This window comes from Zonotrichia leucophrys, unplaced genomic scaffold (assembly GCF_028769735.1).
Source record: "Zonotrichia leucophrys gambelii isolate GWCS_2022_RI unplaced genomic scaffold, RI_Zleu_2.0 Scaffold_709_26111, whole genome shotgun sequence".
NCBI lineage: Eukaryota > Metazoa > Chordata > Aves > Passeriformes > Passerellidae > Zonotrichia > Zonotrichia leucophrys.
In genome coordinates this window covers 1-8,805 of record NW_026992914.1, presented here as the reverse complement: position 1 = coordinate 8,805, position 8,805 = coordinate 1, and the positions used below count along the sequence as shown (strand labels likewise).

The 8,805-nt window shown below is 51.6% G+C and overlaps 1 pseudogene; it reads right to left on the bottom strand.

Moving 5' to 3' along the window:
• Nucleotides 1-1,757: 1,757 nt before the first annotated feature.
• On the bottom strand, nucleotides 1,758-7,641 carry LOC135441933 (cell division cycle protein 20 homolog; annotated as a pseudogene).
• Between the last annotated feature and the right edge of the window lie 1,164 nt (nucleotides 7,642-8,805).

The window sequence follows — 8,805 nt, the reverse complement described above, 5'->3', positions numbered from 1 at the left end:
AGGGCTGCCTCTTGTCAGCTCCTGGAGCACTGGGGCTCTGTGCTTTCCTTGCTATGGAAAAGAACTGTCTGACTTTTCAGATGCCTGTTGCCAAAATTGGTACTCTCCCTAAAAATACTCTATTTGCAAGGGCATCTCACAAAACAAAACCTGCCAGCCCTGGCTGGCCTTGGCCTCAGGTGGTTACCTGTCATCTGTCTCTGAAACACTGGGGCTGTTCCTTCATTCCTATGGAAAAAAAAACAGCTTTCTTGTCCAGGGACCCTGGCCAAAATTAGAATTTTGCCTCCCAAATTCTGTATATCCAAGGATTGATCCCAGACAAAAGTAGCCAGGACAGACAGGTCAGGCTGGCCCTGTCCTCTGGTAATTTTCTTAGAGTAAAAGCTGAATGTTTTCATTTGGAAACACCTTGGAGAGGGTCCAGAGATGTCCCAAGGAGGGGTTTGGAGGCTCTGGGCATATGAGCTCTGTATAGGGAGAAAGGAGCTCTGTGCTCAGTGGGTTGGAGACTGAGGACAGTGGAGCAGAGCCATGAGAGTGTTTAAAGGGAGATTTCAGGGATGGTGGATCCTTTTGACATAATGGAAAACAGCCAGAGAAAGAAAGAATTAATGCCAAGTGCTGCTGGGGAGGCCCAGACTGGCACCAGGAGAAAGGAATTTCCCTGGCAGGGCAGGGCTGGGGTGCAGCACGTCCCCAGCAGGAGCCTGGAGCAGCCCAAGGCTTTGTGTGGGCAGGCAGAGGCAGGCAGGAGGCAGAGCTGTCAGCAAAGGAAGGGCCCAGCCAGGTGGGGCAGCCGGGGGATGCCAACAGACTGCAGGGACAGAGGCACAGGTTTGCTCAGCACCAGAGACACCTTTCCTATGCTTGTCCCCACCTGTCATCACTGCCACCAGTGTTCTGCTCTACCTGGATCCTGGGGACACTTTGTCAGTCCTGTGCCTCACAGAGATCTACTGAAAGTACAAGAAACTTCAGTGTTTCCATCTTACATTGAGTTCTTGAGGAATTTTTTGAGCACACTCTGAGGGACTGAGTCTGATGCAAAGAGCACCAAAGCCCCAGAGGCTCATTAAAGTCCCTGTGCTGTGTCTGTGCTGCTGAGCTGGGCCGGGCTCCTGGCCCAGAGGCAGCTCCTGGCAAGGGCAGCGCTGCAGAGAGACAGCTCTGGCCAGGAGCAGCTCCTGTGCACAGCCCAGCAGGGCTGGGGCACTGCCAGGGCCCTTCAGGGACACCAGCAGGGCACAGAGAGGGCTCACAGGGGCTCAGCACTGGCAGGGGCTGTGGGATGTCCCACAGGGGGCTGTGTCACAGCAGCACCTCTGTGGCTGTGTCATAGATGCACAGAGCAGCTGGGATGTCAGTAAGGGGCTGTGTGACAGCACAGAGTGGGCTGTGTGAGGTCACAGATTGGGCTGTGACATCACAGAGTTTGTTGTGTGAGGTCATTGAGCAGCTACAGAATCATAGAGGGGATTATGTGACATCACAGAGCAGTCTGTGACATCATGGAATTGCTGTATTACAACATAGACCATCCTGTGAGGTTAAAGTGTGTGCTGTAACATTACAGAGCGGCAGTATGACATCACAGAGAGGGTTTTGTGACATCACTGAGGGGATTGTGACATCACACAGTTGACGGCCATCATAGAGGGTGGCTGTGTGACAACAGAGAGTGGGTTTTGGCACCACTGGGTGGCTTGTATAGTGTGTAAACCAAATATCCCCCTCACCACAATAATCCCATGCTCTCAGCAGATGCTCTGGTGAAGAACACTGCTTTTGGCACTGTTTGCCTTCTCTTTCTTCTTCTTCTTTATGGGGTCCACCTCAAGACAGCGCCAGATCCGCAGTGTTTCATCAGCAGCTGCTGAGGCCACTGATGTACCATCAGGGCTCATGGTCAGGTCCAAGATTCTATCAGTATGAGCTGAGGAGAAGGAATGTGCAATCAGGGCTGAGCTGATCAGCACATGCACATTTACTCCTGTATGCTCCCATGAGCCCTGTCAGCTTGCACAGCTGTCCCCCCACTGGCTGTGGCAGCATGATTTCAGACCCCAAGCATACACTTGGATCAACAGTATCTTCCACAGCCCCGTGGGCATGCTTTACTCCTAGCAGCACGGCCCCGGATACTGTCCTGTATCAGTGATGCTGCAGGCTCCAACCAAGGAGTGCAGCTGTCTTCAACCTCTAACAGCCCCATCACCCAGGCCCTGTCCACCTATAGTAGGAGTCTTAGTATCTGTAAGTAAACGAAAAGGGGGAAATATAGTAGGAGTCGTAGTAAAATATCTGTATTGTATATTGAATATCTGTATATAGGCCTGGCCCTGATAAGCCCTGGTTGTTTTTGATGGGCTGCAGCTGCAATGTCCTTAATTGGGCTGCAGCTGTAGCTAGTGAAGATAACTGGGATAAAAGGGGCTGGGCTTGGACAGTCAAGCTGAGCTGACAAGGAGCCCTGATGAAGAACGAGCAACAAGCAGGAGAAGAAGTCAGAGCTGTGAAGAACTGCCCCCAGGAAGTATCACCGAGAAGGTACGAGACTTTAGAAACATGATTGTGACAGTATGGGACTTTAGAAATGCAACAACAAGATAACAACATGCACCTACCTTGCAGCTCTGCAACCTTGTTCATTCTTGGATACTTCCATATAACCAGCTGATTTTGTGCAAAGCCATGGGCTGAAATGAGCTCCTTGTAGTTTGTGGACCATAGGATAGAAGACACCTGCAAACAGGCAGTAACACAGGCGAGACAAGGTGCATGTGCTGATGCTCACCACTCGGAGGCGAGCATGGTCCCCCTCCTTCCCTGTGCCTCTGGGCCTGAGGAGCCAGAAGCTCTGTGTAGGTGTGCTGCCAGAAGGTGTTTGTCTCCAAGCTGATGTTCATCTCTCACCTGGGAGCGGGTATCAACAGCACTGAGGCAGGTGCCAGAACACACGTTCCAGATGTGGATATGTCTGTCTCTAGTGCCACCTCCAGTGGCTGGAACATTCATCTGCCATGGGCACCACGCCAGGCCTGAGAGAGGAGAGTTCATTTTAAAACATACAAGAGGCAACCTGCACCCAGCCAGTGCTGCATGCCTGCCTTGCACACACATATCCGCCCGTGGCAGCTCTGTGCTCACCTTGACAGCACCCTGGTGCTGAGTGAAGGTCTGTACAGGAGCAAAGTTGCCACCCCCACCTTGGGTGCATGGCCAGACGTTCGCCAGACTGCCATTGACACCACTGGCCAGGTAGCGGCCATCCAGAGACCATTTGAGTCTGCACACCTCGTGTGTGTGGCCAGTAAGGGTGGCCACGTGATGCTCAGCCACTCAGACATTGTGGTGATGGAGGTGCCCAGTCCGTGCATCACTGCAGAGAGAAGAGAAGGCTTGCAGGGTCAGGCTGCACATTTTCACCCAAATCCATTTTTTTTTGTTGCAAGACTGCTATAGCTGCCACTGGGTTTCAACCAGTGTTACCAGCAACACAGGTCTGTTGGTGTGAGTGAAACACCCACACAAGCTCTTTACAACTTCAGCACAAATTGCAATACAGGAAAGAGGCCTTCTCCTCACAGCCCCAACAGATAAGGCTGAGTAAGGATCCCAAGCCAGGACAAGCGTCTCTCTGCCATCCCTAACCCATGCCACACATAGATTGAGGGATAGGAGTTTGCAACAACTGGAAACTGCCCTTGACCCACTGCTTTACCTGGAGAGGATGCAGCTGTTCCAGCTGAGGGTTCCCACACGGCCACAATGGCTGGTCATGGTTCGGGGATGTTTCAGCTGCTCAATGTCCCATAGCTGGAGAGGCAAAGCAAAAAGTTCTTCAGAACAAACCCAATCCTGTTTCTGTGCCCTAGGAAGCTCACTGCACAGGCTCTGGCATTCAGCTTTCTCAGTAAGGGAACAGAGAAAATGTGTATCTCTTGACTATAGCACAGAAAGTTACGCTGCTTATCAGAAAACCCCCAAACCAAACCCTGCCTTGCACACTGGGCAGTTCCACCCCACACCAGGGAAGACAAGTTAGGTGCATGGCATCCTTCCTCTGCCAGCCAAGGTTTTGTCCCCAGGCCCCACAGTTCTGTCAATCCCTAGAAAACACCTCTAGTTTTACTCCTGCATTCACCTGAACCTCAGCACTACTTGTGCCAACAGCAAGGTAGTCTCCATCTTTAATCCATGACACAGAGGAAATGTAAATATCTGGATGCTCCGTCTGCAGCAGGGGGATAATCTCCCTAGTACCGTAATTCCACAGATAAACAGTGTTGTCCAGAGTCACTGCCAAGGAGTTCTGGGAGCTCCAGTCTATGAGATTCAGATCTACAATTTGAAAGAGCAATGCAGGTCACACCATGCTTGGCTAGAGAGCATGCCCTTCACCCGTGCTGATGCACCAGGTGCAGGTGCACCTGTGCACACACACACGTACAGGTGAGGGGCAGCCTTCTGAGTGTCACTATGCCCAGCTGCTGGGGCCAAGTACCCTGCTCCAAGGTATCTACACAGTGCCCTAGACCACTGCCCCTGTAAGGCCACACAGGGACACTCCAGAAGTGGTCTGCGCTAGCCTGGGTACACAAAATAATACAGACAGCCCAGTTACACTGTCCTAGGAACAGCAATCCAGTGCAGAATGTTCTGGATGCCCAGCACTCAACCCTGCAGCCTACTTACTATAGGGGCCTGAGTAAAGATATGTATTGCAGTAAAAGATCTCTGTATTGTATAAGTGACCCTGCCCTGATTCTAGGTATTGTAAATGGGCTGCAGCTGCGATGTCCTTAATTGGGCAGCAGCTGTAGCCTGTGGAGGTAGCTGGGATAAAAAGGGGTGAGGCATTCAGGGAGAGCTAGAGCGGAGTCCTGACTGAGAAGCAACAACAATGCTGCTGTGAAGAGCTGCTGTGAAAAAACCACCCAGAAGATATGAGACCCTAGAAATATGATATGCAACAATATGAATACAACAACTGGTGCATCCAAGACCTGGTCTGGCTTTGAGGGAATATATCTGCTATTCTTCCTGCTGAATCCAGGTGCCATTTTCTGACTGTAGAGCACTTTCAGGTTATTCTGATAGCCTGTGTGCAGGGGAACAGGTTTGTTAACCTGAGTTAGTTGCCTCCCAGCTGAGTGCTGCTCACCCAACTAGGAATCCCTTGGAGTGAAAATGAAGTCCTAAGAGAAACACTCAGAAGCCTGCAGTGCACTAAAATCACTGGCAGAATGAACTGCTGAACAGGGCTGAGCTACAATTTCCTCATTCATGGAAACAAATTTAACAAACACTTGGGGTTTTGAATCCCATTTTATTTAGTTGCAGTTTAAGCTAGAAAGTTCAGAGCAGAGAGTTTGATGCTCTTACAGACTTCATGAAGGTTTGGAACCTGCAGTACAGGTGACTGTCACTAACATCTTTTCATAAAAATCCTTTCTTTAGGATTTTTCTCCCTTCTGAGAAGCTGTGGCCTCAGCAACAAAATGTAAACAATGGTTATCTTCTGCGGTGGAATGCAACAGATGGATGCGTGATTGGTCTTGGGTGGATGTTTGGACTTACTGACCACTCACGGCAGAGCTGGGTCTCGCTCTCTGCTGAGACACAGCCCTTTGTTTATTAATTCTTTTTCTATTCTTAGCTTAGCTAGCTTCTGAGAACTTTCCTTCTATTTCTTTTAGTATAGTAATAATGTAATATATATCATAAAAGAATAAATCAAGCCTTCTGAACATGAGGTCAAGATTCTTGCCTCTGTCTTCACCCTGAAGACCCTTGCAAGCCCTGTAACAGGTGACCAACTGGCAGTCATAGCACCTCTCCTAAATAAATTCACTGTAACTGTTATGCCCTCCCTCGACCTCAGGAACCTTAAGAAAGGAGACTCCAACCTGTACAGCTCTCAGAAACCAGTTGATTTCTCTTGTGACCACACACAGAGCCTCTGTGTTGCTGTTCCCCTGACCTGATCTCTCCTGCTGATTCTGTTCACACAGACATACCTTCTGGAGCATTCTCTGGTTTTCCACTGAGGTGGAGGATCTTTGCCTCTTCTACATCAAAACCATTCAGATTCACTGCCCAGGCTTTCTGTTGCTCCTACAGAGACAAATCGCCCTCAGTGCAATGCATTTACAACAATTCCCACACTGCAATTTAAACAGACACCTAAGTCCCCTTCTCTTAGAATCTGAAGATGTTTGACTGTGCTGCAAGGGTCAGTCACACAGAGGCAGGTCAAAGCAGTTTTTCCTCGGACTTCCATACATCGTCCTGCTCCCATTTTCACACAATGGCAAATTCAGTGTCATTGCCAGCGGGAAAAGCCACAGCCACAAAGCGACCAAATGCTTCATAAACAGATTTCAGAACACAGTGTAAAACATTCCAGAAGTGTTCCCTGTGGAGACATTGTCCTAGAATAGCTACCACCAGCAGTTTCACTTTGCATAGGCTTACAGCTTTGTGTTTTTGTTGCCTGCTACATTTTAACGCCTCATTAGTCAAAAGCTAAATTTTGCTTCCAGAAGCAGCATAGGTTTAGAGTGCATGGCAGTCTCTACAGCTTCGGTCTCATCCTAGGCTCCTGAAGCCCAGAGCTGCAAGTAGTGATGGCTGGGACTTGTCAGTCCCGTGTGCCCACTTGATAGAACCTATAGTTTACTCCTCTGTAAAGGGGCAGGAAGGAGTAGAGGTTGTTGAAGTAATTGTAACTTAGCAACATGATCACCTTCTTGGTAGGGGAATCCTCAGCAGGGTCATTCTCTTTGCTTAGGAGGAAATTTGCCACCTCCATCTGCACAGTGCTGCGGTTGGGAATGTAGCGATCCCCCCCAGCCTTTGTGGGGGTGCTTTGAATTTTGGATCCAGATTTACCTGCATTCACATATGAAAATATTGTCTTACAGCTATTTAACAGCCTGTATTAGAGCTTTCATGGGAGTAAACCCAACACTCTTCCACATCACACCCACCAGACAAGTAGGACTCTGAGGTCTCATGCCACCCAGTCACAACTAACTTATATTTTCCTCCCTGCCACCAAGTTGGTTAGGGACTGTGTGCACTTGGGTCTAGTGCAACAATTCCAGAGATCAGAGATAAGGAGAAGATACAAAAACGCTCCCAGGATGTAAAGCTGACTGTCAGCTGACAGTCCTGCCCACACTCGTCCTAGCACACAGCTCTGCCAGCAAGGCTCAGCTGCGCGAACAGCAGCTCGCCAGCCCCAGTGCTCAGAGCTCTGCCCCTCATGCTGGCAAGGAGGTGGGTGGCTGTCAGGAGCACAGCCCACCTCCTCCTGCCTGAGCAGCAGCCGGTAGGGCAACGTGGCAGGGAGCCCAGAGCCCCATGGCTACAGACAAGCAGCCTGGGCGAGGCTCCCGCACTAAACCTCTGCTGTTGGTGGCCGGCGCTCACCGGGTATCTTGGACGGCATCTGTCTCTCTTGCTGGAGCTGTGGGAGCGATTGGCCAGCTTCACGGGTGACACGCGGACGGGGCTGGGCCCGGGGCCACTCTCCTTGGCCTTGCGTTGCCATCGTGCAGGCAGCGCGTTCGGGATCAGCGTGTCCAGTTTCAGCAGCCCGTGCAGGTCCGCCTCGAACAGGAACTGCGCCATGGTCCTGCGGGCGGGTGGCGTTGGCTGTACTCACCGGCCAGGCTAAGCCGACTCCGACAGGCCCCGCCAGCCTCCCCACCACCGGACCGTGCAAGCGCTCCGGCCGCTCCTCCCTGCCAACGGACACCCCCACTCTCCCCAGCCACTCCTTGGGACACCCCGTCAGCCGATACGCCCTCCCTCCGCTCCTCGGGGGTCCTTGAGCAGCCGGCACCCCTTCCAGCCGCTCTGTGGGGCTCCCTCTGATAAGCGACATTCTCCCTTCCCCTGCCTTTCAAGGGCAATCTCATCCCTGCTCTTTCTCCTCCCCACCGTGCTTTGCCTCTGTCCTGTGCCCCTGGGGCTGCTCTTGGCCAGGCAGCCTCAGTGGGAGCCAGCACTGGCTGCAGTCCCAGCGGGCCCCCCAGGACAAGGCCCAGCAATGAGGAGGCCAATGAAAGCTCTGGGCAGCAGCAGAACCCTCAGCAGAGTTCTTTGGACAATCATGGACTGGCCTCACCTACACTGCAGCCTCACTGGGAATGTTTCCTATGTACAGTAGACTTTCAAAAGAAGCTGTTTGAGGGAAAGGTCAACTAAACACTCACTGTCTTCTCTTCAAGCAAGTCCAAATTCGGACAGAGCATAAGATGAAGATCAGCTCCAAAACAAACAGGCCTGCCAGTAACCCCAGACTGAAGCCTGTTCCCTGACAGAAACCCCTTCCAAGGCCCTTCTGGGCATCAGGAACATGTGCTGTGGTTCCAGCTGCACCTGTGGGAGCAATGGGGAGCATCAGCCCGTTCTGTGCTGCACTGCTGAGCTGGCAGCATGGTGGATGCGGGCAGGACGTTCTCCGTTTCCCCCAGAGCTGGGGCCTGCAGGCACCTTGCCACCCCTTGGCACAGGCTGTGCCACCCAACAAAGCCCAGCAGGCCAGGAGGAGAGACCGGGGCCAGCAGGAAGCTGAGAGAAGGCCCTGCTCTAGAACTGAGGGAGTTCCACCAGCAGCAAACAAAGATGGCAACTTGAAGAGATTCCCTCTGTGGTCAAAGTTTGTCTGAGAAGACTAAGACGTGAGCTTGTCAAAAATCCCAGGAAATATCTGGGAAAAGGGTTTATGTATGTTGGTTGTGACTAGGTACAAAGCTCCTGCGGGAAAAGAGCCTCTGCAGCAGGCTGGCT